The sequence below is a fragment of the Mytilus galloprovincialis genome, chromosome 5 (assembly GCF_965363235.1).
Source record: "Mytilus galloprovincialis chromosome 5, xbMytGall1.hap1.1, whole genome shotgun sequence".
Taxonomy (NCBI): domain Eukaryota; kingdom Metazoa; phylum Mollusca; class Bivalvia; order Mytilida; family Mytilidae; genus Mytilus; species Mytilus galloprovincialis.
The window spans coordinates 45,331,153-45,345,592 of record NC_134842.1 but is presented as its reverse complement, the minus strand read 5'-3'; the positions used below and the strand labels follow the sequence as shown (position 1 = coordinate 45,345,592).

Here is a 14,440-nt window from a genome sequence, read left to right as displayed (position 1 = left end):
CCAAAAAAATGAAAATTAGGTCAAGGTCAAAGGTCAAGGTCAAATTCTTAATTTTGTTTTGGGCTTATTTTCACCTTTTTTCATTAACCTTATAAGATATCGACAATTTTTTTTTACTAAATTGTTAGTTGCGACATGTCGTAACTTATAATTTTGGTTGCGAGGGTGCGTAAACAATAAAAGGGAGTTTTCGCCCCTCTTATATTAAGAATTATGCGTAAAGTGATTCTACTCATGAACCATACATATTAAGGAACTAGTGTCTTTTTATTTGAGATGTTTAGTCTATGACCTTGAAATTGAGGTCAAGGTCATAGGTTAATTGGACGTTCTAGATTTTGACCTTTGCTTAAAATTCATATTTATACATCATTAAGCCATAGGAACTGACATTTTCAACTGAATTTTAATATTTTCATATCTAAATAGATCCTTATTGGTTGAAAGACCTTCAATTGTTCTTTGAACAATTGGTTTTTAATTATTATTATTATTTTTATTTTTTTTCTTCCGCCAACTTTTTTTTCCTTCGCTGTTTTTTTGTTTCACAAGATGTCGCTTAGATATTTGGTATATTATATCGAACAGTTAATGCGCTTCTGAAACTGACACTGTGTAACAAAAACCTTTACCTTGTAAGAGTTATCTCCCCGAACACTGTTTTTCTTGTGGCCACTAAGGCTTCGCAACCGTAAAAGAAACCGACAAATTTATTTTTCCAAATTGCTCGTTAAATCCTCAGGATGATCTGTTTTATTTTGACCGAAGCTATCCGGAGACTCCATATGAGAGTTATCCCCCCTTTTATATATGATATAAGTGATATGCATTTCTAACTGGTAAACCATAAGTGATGGAGACCTAGGGTCTTTAGATTTAAGATCCTTGATCCAAAAAATGAAAATTAGGTCAAGGTCAAAGGTCAAGGTCAAATTAAAAATTTTGATTTTGGCTTATTTTCACTTATTTTCATTAACTTTATAAGATTTCGACAAATTATTTCTACCAAATTGTTAGTTGCGACATGTTGTAACTTATAAATTTTGATTGGAAGGGTGCGTAGACCATAAATGGGAGTTTTTGCCCCTCTTATATTTAGAATTATGCGTAAAGTGATATTACTCATGAACCATACATATTAAGGAACTAGTGTCTTTTGATTCGAGATGTTTAGTCTATGACCTTGAAATTGAGGTCAAGGTCAAAGGTTAATTGGACGTTCTAGATTTTGACCTTTGCTTTAAATTCATATTTATACATCATAAAGCCATAGGAACTGACATTTTTAACTGAATTTTAATATTTTCATATCAAAATAGATCTTTATTAGTTGAAAGACCTTCAATTGTTCTTTGAACAATTGGTTTTTAATTATTATTATTTTTTTTTTTTTTTCTTCCGCCAACTTTTTTTTCCTTCGCTGTTTTTTTGTTTCGTAAGATGTCGCTAAGATATATGGTATATGATATCGAACAGTTAATACGCTTCTGAAACTGACACCGCGTAACAAAAAACTTTACCTTGTAAGAGTTATCTCCCCGAACACTGTTTTTCTTGTGGCCACTACTTCTTCGCAACCGTAAAAGATTACGACAAATTTATTTTACCAAATTGCTCGTTACATCCTAAGGATGTTCTGTTTCATTTTGACCGAAGCTATCCGGAGACTCCATATGAGAGTTATCCCCCCTTTTATATATGATATAAGTGATATGCATTTCTAACTGGTAAACTATAAGTGATAGAGACCTAGGGTCTTTGGATTTAAGATTCTTGGTCCAAAAAAATGAAAATTAGGTCAAGGTCAAAGGTCAAGGTCAAATTCTAAATTTTGATTTCGGCTTATTTTCACTTATTTTCATTAACTTTTTAAGTTTTCGACAAATTATCTATACTAAATTGTTAGTTGGGACATGTCGTTACTTATAAATTTAGATTGGAAGGGTGCGCAGACAATAAATGGGAGTTTATGCCCCTCTTATATTTAGAGTTTAGCGTAAAGTAATATTGCTCATGAACCATACATAATACAAACCTAGGGTCTTTTGATTTAGGTTCCTTGGTTTATGACCTTGAAATTGAGTTCAAGGTCATAGGTTAATTTTACGTTCTAGATTTTGACCTTTGCTTGAAATTCATATTTTTACACCATTAAGCCATAGGAACTGACATTTTCTACTGAATTTTAATGTTTTCATATCAAAATAGATCTATTTTGGTTGAAAGACCTTCAATTGTTCTTTGAACAATTGGTTTTTAATTATTATTAGGTCTTTCAACCTTTCTGTTGAAAGACCTATTGTATTTGTTCTGATTATTATTATTAGGTCTTTCAACCTTTCAGGTGAAAGACCTATAGGGTTTGTTCTGATTATTAGGTCTTTCCACCTTTCCGTGGAAAGACCTATTGAATTTGTTCTGATTATTATTATTATTATTTTTTTTTTTTTTTTTCTTCCGCCTAATTTTTTTTCTTGCGTATTATTGATGTTTCAAAAGATGTCGCTTAGATATTTGGAATATGGTATCGTATAGTTTATACGCTTTAAAAATTTACAACTGTGTAACAAAATACTTTACGTTGTAAGAGTTATCTCCCCAAACACTGTTTTTCTTGTGGCCACTACTCCTTCGCAACCGTTAAAGATTACGACAAATTTATTTTACCAAATTGCTCGTTACATCTTCAGGATTAGGATATTCATTTGGACCGAAGCTTTACGGAGACTCCATATGAGAGTTATTCCCCCTTTTCCCTTAAATTAAGTGATATGCATTTCTAAATGGTAAACCATAAGTGATAAAGACATAGGGTCTTTAGATTTGGGGTCCTTGGTCCAAAATAATAAAAATGAGGTCAAGGTCAAAGGTCAAGGTCATATTCTAAATTTTTGATTTTGGCTTATTTTCATTTATTTTCAAATACCTTATGACATATCGACAAATAATTTTTCATAAATTGTTAGTTGCGACATGTCCTTACTTGTATATTTTGATTGAAAGGGTGCGCAGGCAATAAATAGGAGTTTTTGCCCATCTTACATTTAGAATTACGCGTAAAGTGATATTACTAATAAACCAAACATATTAAAGACCTTGGGTCTTTTGATTTAAGGTCCTTGGTTTGTGAACTTGAAATTGAGGTCAAGGTCATAGGTCAATATGACGTTCTAGATTTTGACCTTTGCTTTAAATTCATATAAATACATCATACAGCCATAGGAACTAACATTTTAAACTGATTTTTAATATTTCAATATCAAAATAGATCTTTTCTAGTGGAAAGACCTACAATTGTTCTCTGAACAATTGGTTTTTAATTATTATTATTTTTTTTTTTTTTTTTCTTCCGCCAACTTTTTTTTCCTTCGCTGTTTTTTTGTTTCACAAGATATCGCTTAGATATAAGGTAAATGATATCGAACAGTTAATACGCTTCTGAAACTGACACCGCGTAACAAAAAACTTGACCTTGTAAGAGTTATCTCCCCGAACACTGTTTTTCTTGTGGCCACTACTCCTTCGCAACCGTATAAGAAACCGACAAATTTTTTTTTCCAAATTGCTCGTTATATCCTTAGGATGTTCTGTTTCATTTCAACCGAAGCTATCCGGAGACTCCATATGAGAGTTATCCCCCCTTTTATATATGATATCAGTGATATGCATTTCTAACTGGTAAACTATAAGTGATAGAGACCTAGGGTCTTTTGATTTAAGATCCTTGGTCCAAAAAAATGAAAATTAGGTCAAGGTCAAAGGTCAAGGTCAAATTCTAAATTTTGATTTTGGCTTATTTTCACTTATTCTCATTAACTTTATAAGATTTCGACAAATTCTTTTTACTAAATTGTTAGTTGCGACATGTCGTAACTTAAAATTTTTGATTGGAAGGGTGCGTAGACAATAAACGGGAGTTTTTGCCCCTCTTATATTTAGAATTATGCGTAAAGTGATATTACTCATGAACCATACATACTACTGACCTAGGGTCTTTTGATTTGGGATCCTTGGTTTATGACCTTGAAATTGGGGTCAAGGTCATAGGTTAATTGGACGTTCTAGATTTTGACCTTTGCTCCAAATTCATATTTTCATATCATAAAGCCATAGCAACTGACATTTTCAACTGAATCTTAATATTTTCATATCAAAATAGATCCTTATTGGTTGAAAGACCTTCAATTGTTCTTTGAACAATTGGTTTTTAATTATTATTATTATTTTTTTTTTTTTTTTTTTTCTTCCGCCAACTTTTTTTTCCTTCGCTGTTTTTTTGTTTCACAAGATGTCGCTTAGATATTTGGTATATGATATCGAACAGTTAATGCGCTTCTGAAACTGACACCGCGTAACAAAAACCTTTACCTTGTAAGAGTTATCTCCCCAAACACTGTTTTTCTTGTGGCCACTACTTCTTCGCAACCGTATAAGAAACCGACAAATTTATTTTTCCAAATTGCTCGTTATATCCTTAGGATGTTCTGTTTCATTTCAACGGAAGCTATCCGGAGACTCCATATGAGAGTTATCCCCCCTTTTATATATGATATCAGTGATATGTATTTCTAACTGGTAAACTATAAGTGATAGAGACCTAGGGTCTTTTGATTTAAGATCCTTGGTCCAAAAAAATGAAAATTAGGTCAAGGTCAAAGGTCAAGGTCAAATTCTTAGTTTTGATTTTGGCTTATTTTCACCTTTTTTTATTAACCTTATAAGATATCGACAATTTCTTTTTACTAAATTGTTAGTTGCGACATGTCGTAACTTATAAATTTTGGTTGCGAGGGTGCGTAAACAATAAAAGGGAGTTTTCGCCCCTCTTATATTAAGAATTATGCGTAAAGTGATTTTACTCATGAACCATACATATTAAGGAACTAGTGTCTTTTTATTTGAGATGTTTAGTCTATGACCTTGAAATTGAGGTCAAGGTCATAGGTAAATTGGACGTTCTAGATTTTGACCTTTGCTTAAAATTCATATTTATACATCATTAAGCCATAGGAACTGACATTTTCAACTGAATTTTAATATTTTCATATCTAAATAGATCCTTATTGGTTGAAAGACCTTCAATTGTTCTTTGAACAATTGGTTTTTAATTATTATTATTTTTTTTTTTTTTTCTTCCGCCAACTTTTTTTTCCTTCGCTGTTTTTTTGTTTCACAAGATATCGCTTAGATATAAGGTAAATGATATCGAACAGTTAATACGCTTCTGAAACTGACACCGCGTAACAAAAAACTTTACCTTGTAAGAGTTATCTCCCCGAACACTGTTTTTCTTGTGGCCACTACTCCTTCGCAACCGTATAAGAAACCGACAAATTTATTTTTCCAAATTGCTCGTTATATCCTTAAGATGTTCTGTTTCATTTCAACCGAAGCTATCCGGAGACTCCATATGAGAGTTATCCCCCCTTTTATATATGATATAAGTGATATGCAGTTCTAACTGGTAAACCATAAGTGATAGAGACCTAGGGTCTTTTGATTTAAGATCCTTGGTCCAAAAAAAATGAAAATTAGGTCAAGGTCAAAGGTCAAGGTCAAATTCTAAATTTTGATTTTGGCTTATTTTCACTTATTTTCATTAACCTTATAAGATATCGACAAATTATTTTTCCTAAATTGTTAGTTGCGACAATTTTGGTTGCAAGGGTGTGTAGACAATAAATGGGAGTTTTCGCCCCTCTTATATTTAGAATTATGCGTAAAGTGATATTACTCATGAACCATACATATTAAGGAACTAGTGTCTTTTGATTCGAGATGTTTAGTCTATCACCTTGAAATTGAGGTCAAGGTCAAAGGTTAATTGGACGTTCTAGATTTTGACCTTTGCTCTAAATTGATATTTATACATCATAAAGCCATAGGAACTGACATTTTCAACTGAATTTTAATACTTTCATATCAAAATAGATCTTTATTAGTTGAAAGACCTTCAATTGTTCTTTGAACAATTGGTTTTTAATTCAATTAAGGTTAGTTCTTATTTTAGTGTGGTGACGGAATAGGAAAAAGTCGATTATTTAAAGAGTTTAATTTCACATCAGGGTATACGGCTAAAAAATGGCACAGTCTTAGAAAAATGACTTAACTTGAATTTAAGATTGGTGGTCAAAAATTCATATGGTGCAGTTTTTTTTGTATTTTAGGTTTTAGCCAGAAAATTTGACATCAAATGCAGATCATTAGTGGCATGCAGATTGACTTTTTATTCAAACGCTGCTCTCAAATATCTTTCTTTTTTGTTTTATTCAAACATCACACATAATGGTCTATGCATTAGGCGAAAAAGATAATCATAAAAGCCTTTTGATGACAAATTATGAACTTCCTCAAGAACCTTTACACAGACCTAAAAAAAAAAACATTTTGTTTAGTTCTTGATTTCAAATTCAGATATAAACTGACGATTTCCTGTCTTTTACTAACAATGTTAGTCGATCTATAATTACATATACCCCAGTGATCTTTTAGAAGGGGAGCCTAGCCTAGCCCCCCTTTTCTTGGAAAAATTAGTTGAATATATAAGGAATCGCTGAAGAATCATTGAAGCGGCCCCCTCTAAGGCAGCCAGTGGATCCGCCACTGTCTTGACATTTACTTTGATATTGACACAGATTAAGTACAAACAATAATCTTTTGTAAATGACAATTTTAATTTTCCGATTGTCAATTTCCCCATATTTTAATAGTACTATATACTCTTCGCCATAGTATAATGTGCAATTTCAATTTGATACTTTACGCTCGTGCATGAGGAGTAAGTACAGACTTTATCAACAGGGGTGTACACCTGACTACTCTAAATAAGCTGCAGTTTTTAAATGGATATTCAAAATTATTTGTCGGCAACAGTATCAAAACGTCATGGTAAAAGTCGAAGAACGACGTATAAATGACGAACATAATTCTTCTAAACACCACATAGAAAACTAACGATCAATACTAACTAAAAAACGACAGGGATTATTTCGTGTGCCCCCGGAAGGAAGGTTTAGCAGATTCTGTTCCATTTGTGACACCTGAGTGTCGAACATGGAAATTTCGATTTGGTGACATGAACTGAATTATGAAAGAACTGTCGACTGACACAGTTTTTATATCGATCACCATATCACGAGTAATGTATCTTTAAAGCTCTATAGTTATCCAACTCACTAGTAACATCTTTTTGCGGTTTAACATGTTTGGATACTAAGTACTAGATCAGATTTGAAAATTTGCAATTAATTTGTGTTTGATTCCTGTTTGTAACATATTGATAATTTTGATTCGCATGGCACATGTTACATATTGATGACACAACCGAACTGAACTCTGAGTCTTTTTGAAATATTTAGAATTTAAGATTTTGGATAAAAACGTGAACATCTCTAAACTACTGTTGCCTCTCATGTTTCTTAGAAACGAACAGATAGAATAGCAGCAAGCTCAAGTCAAGAAACGAAGTCACGGGTATCAAAGGTTGTGTTTTGTGTAGTATTGTTTGTCTGTGAGTGTTTTTCTTTTTTCTTTGGCCATAGCGTTGTCAGTTTATTTTGACTTATGAGTTGGAATGCCTCTCTGGTATCTTTCGACTCTCTTTCATATGCTTGCATCTATTGTAATAAAATAAAACTGCAACCAAGACAAGGAATAACACTCTCTAGCACAGCATATCCAAGTAAAGGCTTTTCTTCAATTCAAACTTTATTCATGAATTACAAGGACATTTACAGAAGCAAGTTTTTTTTAACATCATCAGTTTGATATAAATGATAACATTAGTTCAGATATAAAATCAATTATACAAACCTGACTGTAGGGCAGAATGATCACGACAATGGAAAAATTCAAGACTACAGTCATGTGATCATGGCATTGGCAAGTGTATACTTTCAATCAGAGATGGCTCTTTTACCTTTGTCTAGAGATATTAGGAGTTCCAATCAGGACAGGGGTCCTTTGACATGTGTTCTATAGGTGCACTGATGGAACAGTTGTTTTATATTCCCCCATTTATAGATTGATACGACCAAAATGTATTTTGCAATGACATTTTTTTTTAATTTAATGTCCAATGATGCTGGATAAAAATGATGTGGTACACAAACATTTTGCAACCACTCTACTCCAAGGCACAGCAGGTTTAATGTCCGAAGCTTACATGTAGCATTCATATTCGCAATATTATTATAGGATTTTTGGCTTAAGTATTATGTCGTGTTCATTAAACACTTGGGACCAATAATTTTCTATAAATTTTGTAAAGTTTTGACGGTCGTTGTTCTTATAAATTGAACAAAATACATCGTTTTAAACTGATAACTACCCCCCTTTTTGTAAAGTCGCATACATGTACTCGAAAATCTCATTTAATGGTAGGTTTCCATTTTTTTGATAAAGAATTGAATAAGGAAGAAAAGGAATTCAAGTTTTTAATCATATTACTGTTAAAAGTGTATTTAAAGTAGAATTGAATATTCAATTTTGTTTTTCCTAGAAAACGACATGTGACCTTTGATTTTGATTTCTGAAAAACTGAACCATATTTTCTTTTGACGACCAAAATAATCTCAAAGTACACATATTTTTGAATCGAATGATATATGATACATCCGTATACCATTTTTGACGATTAAAATTTCATAATACCGACTTCGGTCACCAGCCTATTTGAGAGTGGTGAAGGGTTATTTTCGTGCAACGTGTTTTGTCATTTTTATTTCACGTGCAGCCGTGAAAAGGTGTTATTCACCAAGTTTCGAGAAATCGGTAAAAAAATCAACGTTCAAGACCTCTTTAATTGTTCGTTCATCGTGAAATGGCAAATTGTATTTAGCGTTCTTCCGTTCAGATACCCTCTTTACTCCCATCTTATTTATTTTGCTTAACCCTAGTCACAAGATTTGAATAATTATAAAAACAGTTGTACTCTAGCTTTCTTCTTTTCAAAATTAAGTCTTTGATGGGTATATTTATTTTATGTCAGTCATTTCCTCTGAATGAATACTGACATGAAACCATGCATTCGTATAGAATACAATATTTCATTTGAAATTTTTCTTTCTGATTATACATTACGTTTGCCCTTTATTTGCAATTCTATATATTTGAGCACCCCCTTATTCTCAATTCTTCATTGTGTTGGTCTATGCTGTCTATGATTTATCTTTTGGTACATTTTTATGTAGTTTTAGCCCATTAATCTGTAATCAGTAATCCCTATCCAGATCCTATTTTATTAATGAAATAATGAAATGTAAAATTTGTTTGGGCACTTAGCTTGTTTTCTTTTGTTTTCCCTTTGATCAAAATGATATGACGAACTTTTGAAAGATCATGAAGATATAACTCAAAATACCGACGTTCGTTTTTCCAACCTATACTGCTATACATTAAAACTCATAAGTCTATAATGTAGCTAAAACCGACTTCAATCTTACTCAATACATAATTTATTATTACTAAATCCATCATCTTTTTAAATCATTTAGGATGAAGACAACATGGTTACTTGTGATTGCCATGTTCCTATTATCTGTTAGTGCTTCGGAAAAGAGTTGCGATAGTCATAAATTGAGCATAAAAGAACTTCTTGAAAATGTGAAACACCGTTTAGAAGAAATAGAACAAAGAAAAAATGGTGAGTTTTCTGTAAATTAAAGCTTGAGCATCTACTTTAATTTGTTATTTACAGAAAATGTATTTTTCATGTACTAAACTCATTCTGTTGCAAACCGTGTAACTTTTTGCACAAGAGATGACTAAGTCAAATTTGTGGCAAATATACTTTAATATTATTGTAACATGTACATGTATAGTCTTTTATCTATATATGTATCTCACAGAAAAGAGACTTGTCGCGTATCATTCCGAAACCTTTTGCAACGGAGATGATGTTTTCATTAATATAAAAAAAAAAAATCACAGATATTGAAAATATTAGAGAAGAGTTAAAGCAAAATTAAATATGATCAGAAGAGTTTAAGGGCAGATTTTAAAACCTTGAACCAAGAAATTGCAATTTACATGTAACAACCGCTGTTAAACGACAAACAATTCCCTGGAAGACCTGGAAGTATGAATAAGAACGTACACTGAACTGTTGATTTACAATTTTTCACTACTTTCACTTTATGCATGGATGATCTCCTTTCTTTTGGAAGGCACAAATGATGTTTTTGATTATCTGGAAAAGAAAAATTGTGTGTCAAATAAAAGCAGAAAGTATTTTTATTCTGGCTTTTCATTACAGATCCCACGTGTAAATTCAAAAAGAATGTTGCATTTCATGCCAATCTCGGAACAACATTACGAAATTTGAGTCCAAAAGCGGTTGTAGTATTTGATCAAATCGTTCTCAACATTGGAAAGGCTTACAACCCCTTAAACGGATTGTTTACTTGTCCCGAGGATGGTGTTTATAGTTTTACTTTGAGAGTGATTTTGTAGTCAACGGTAAAGTTGTTGCAGGAAATCGTGCCAGCTCTCACAACGACAACGAGTATCAACCTGCAACTAAGACCGTGGTTGTGCAACTTATGAAAGGTGACATAGCCTATGTTGCAGCGCATGGAAATTTTGCAAAACAAATTCATGATTTCTGGTCATCTTATTCTGGTTTTAGGGTTTTCTAAAAAATAAAATGTTTTCTAATAAATGAAATATAACGGTGTACGTACATGTATGTGTTTTAATTGTTTAATAATCCTGACATGTTAAGAGGAAATAAAGGCCCAAATAACTTTCCCTTCTGTTAAACGTTAAATTTAAGGAAACTTCACTAAAATATTGTTCCATGAAGTTCATGGTTTCTGTCGTCGGTTGATAGGGTGTAATTAAAAAATACTGAGTATATTTCAAACTTTTTTATGAATCTCTTCATGTTATCGTTTATTTATTTCCGGCAGTTTCAAATTTTGTCAACTACGGTATATAGGTACGATTTACGAAAAGAGGTGGAATATTAAAGGAGACATTTAAAACTATCGAGTTGAAGTGAAACTTAAAACGTAATGCGAAAAAACCCCACAAATATCACATGGAGATAAATGACGGAATAACATGCACTCCATTAAAATTTAGATCCAGAGAGCTTCGGATGGGTAAGCAGTTAATGACTGCAAATGTGACACCGTCTTTTATTTCAGATTTTGACAATCTAATTAAAATATTGATCGCTGATTACGTTATACTACATATGAGATCTAACAACTATCAATAGAGGTTTCGCTTTTGTGACCTTTTTTTGACCCGAGAAAGTATTTATATTGACCAATCAAAATCGTCCTAATGAAAAGGGCTTCACAAGAATGTTTGAAGATGGCGACGAAGGATGAAAGACGATTTGGAAAACGAATTAACAGATATTTTGCCTCAGCACAAAGTTTAAGGGCTAAATTATGAGCAAAGTCAAAGTTTGCAGGTATTTTGAAGCACAGAGATTGTATAGTCATGCTTCCTACGGGCAACGGAACAAAATTATCTCACCAATTCGTACATTAACATTTTAAGTCACTTGAAACTTGTTTCTCATCTATATAAATGACTTACCGGAATACATACAACACAGCAAGCTTAGACTCTTTGCTGCTGACAGCATAATTTACGGGGAAATTATAAAAACACAAGATGATTGTCATAAGCTACAACTTGACCTACACTCAGCAGCTCAATGGAAGTCAGATTGGCTTATGGCATTTCACCCTGATAAATGTACCAACCTTCCCGTCTAACAAAAGAAAAATAATAACCAGCATAATTACATCCTCCACAATCGCATCCTGGAATAAGTTACATCCACAAAATATCTAGGCATTACCCTACAACATGTACAATCGAATCTGAAGTGGAACAAACATATAGACAACATAGTTATGATAGTATCAAATGGGAAGAGATCATTTGGTTATTTAAAAAGAATTTTAAAAGTAACAAACACAGAAACAAAACTAAGAGCATACCAGGCACTAGTAAGACCCAAAATGGAATATAGTTGCTGTAGTGTCTGGGACCCCCATATGAAAGAACAACAGATACAATTAGAAAAGGTACAGAGACAAGCTGCTCGTTATGTTCACAACAACTACGATTGCACGAGCAGTGTCACAAACATGCTTAATTCCCGTTTGAATGGTTTTACACTAGTAATTTTGGGGCCCTTTATAGCTTGTTGTTAGGTGTGAGCCAAGGCTCCGTGTTGAAGGCCGTACTCTAACCTATAATGGTTTACTTTTTAAATTGTTATTTGGATGGAGAGTTGTCTCATTGGCACTCACACCACATCTTCCTATATCTATTAATCAGTTAAAATGGCCACCACTAGCTGAGAGACGCCAGACTTATTTTATTTTATAAAGTAATACATTGTCTTGTAGCCATCCATCCCATATTCTTGAACAAACAGACAGCAGAACAAGACAAAATCATACTCAGACATACAGACACATCCAACTTTCCAAGGACACATACAAATGGGCATATATACTTCCCATGAACAATTATTCAATGGAATTTACTACCACAAACTGTAGTTAAAACCACCACTGGCGGATAGAGAACTTTTCAGTAGGAGGGGGGAGGTGCGAATTATTCCAATGCCAATTCTCTTTGTTGAGTTTTCTTCGCATATCTCCTTCTCTGTGCTTTAAATTAGTATATACTGGCATGACTGGTTAAGATTTATATTGAGGAACAGCAGTTTCAAATATGCCTGTTCTGTCAATGCATGTTTGTAGTTTGACTATTGTCTCGTTTTGTTTTCACCGTCTAGTCACAATAGCTTAGTAACTAAATTCAGGTTTGTGTGCAGGTCCTGCTGACTTAACTATGAGGGAGGGGGCTCCAGACATGCTTCAGTGATTCGCTATAAAAATATGATTGCCAATGAGACAACTCTCCACAAGAGCTAAAATTACATAGAAGTTAAAATCTCTCTCTATATATATGTGTACATCGTAACTATATATAATCCATTCTGAAAACTCAAATCAAGAATAAGGTTGGTAAATTTAACAAAGGTGGATGCAGAGAAGATAAGCAAAGGGAATGATAAACACTGTTGTGTCAGTGTGCCATTAATGGCTTGTTATTGCACATATACTTGTACATCATGAACATGTAAACTTACAATTTTTATTTATTTTGTAAAAGGTTGAGGTGTCATATTCCCATTAATATACCGTAGTTTTATCTTATGAAGAGGGACGAAAGATACAAGATGCATCATGGACCTTCAAACTCCTATATGGAAAAAAAAACCACAATGGCTAAAAAAGAAAAAGACCAATATAAAAATCAGCAGTACACAAACACAACATGGAAAAACTAAATACCGAGCAATACAAACCCCATCAAAAGCAGGGTTCTAGTTAGGACAGAACAAACATTTGGGTCATCATCATGATCATCTGTGAAAAGGATATTGCAAAACGGTCAACTAACTGATGATGTCAGATAGCATCAGTAAAACTTATAAAGGGATGACTTCTAACTTCGCCATTTGTAGCACTTTGTTTAAAAGCTTACACACTTCATTCCAAACCGCTTTTTAATCTATATAAATGCAAAGGATACATATATATATTCCATGATTCCTCATGACATTTTGTCAGATCTATATATTTATTTGAGAAAACAATATCATAGGTAAAAACCATAAACAGCTTATTGTACAACTTGTTATGGCCAGAAATTTTTGTCTGTCATACAAAGTCAACAATATAAATTAAAAATTTTGGGATGATTATCAGCTTTTCAACAAATTATTTTTGGACATTTACATATATAAATGTAACACAAATATGGAATTAATGAAGACCAATTATAAAACTCTTTAATTTCAGGTTAGTGTCTGATCAAACAGTAGTTTCGACTCCAGTCTGAAAAACCCTAGATTCTGACAATGTTTCTTTCAATTTGTCACTGGGCCAAACAAATAACACGGTGGAGGGAACTCTTAAAACACACAGACAGTGACACAGAAAAAGCCACTACAAGCATCTGAAGATGAATCTGAGAATGGCACTACAGATCTAGGTTGTGAACCAGCTCCAGATTTTTAACATGCAGATCTCAGCCTATGGTACATGTACATGTAATTATTATATTGTATGTATAATGTATGATGTAATACTTTGAATTTATGATCATGATGATAAAGACAAAAAGAGTATCTGGATAGACTTTTAGTTTATTGTCTATTTATTTCATTTATATCTTAAGTTTGTTCTCAAATACATTTTTGATATATACACCAAAAATTATGTATCACAATATCAACTGTCAATTTCATTAATGATTGAATGAATTAAATTTTCTGTCTTTTTTTGTTTTACAGAATTCTGCCATAAATTATTATTAGTTTGATGTGCTGAAAACATGGAAAATAAACGTGACCATAAATCATTCTCAAGATGGTTATTCAGTTGTCAAACTGCTT

The 14,440-nt window shown here is 32.7% G+C and overlaps 1 pseudogene; it reads left to right on the top strand.

Annotated features, from left to right (window-relative positions):
* Positions 1-9,495: 9,495 nt before the first annotated feature.
* On the top strand, positions 9,496-10,637 carry LOC143074555 (complement C1q-like protein 4; annotated as a pseudogene).
* Positions 10,638-14,440: the final 3,803 nt, after the last annotated feature.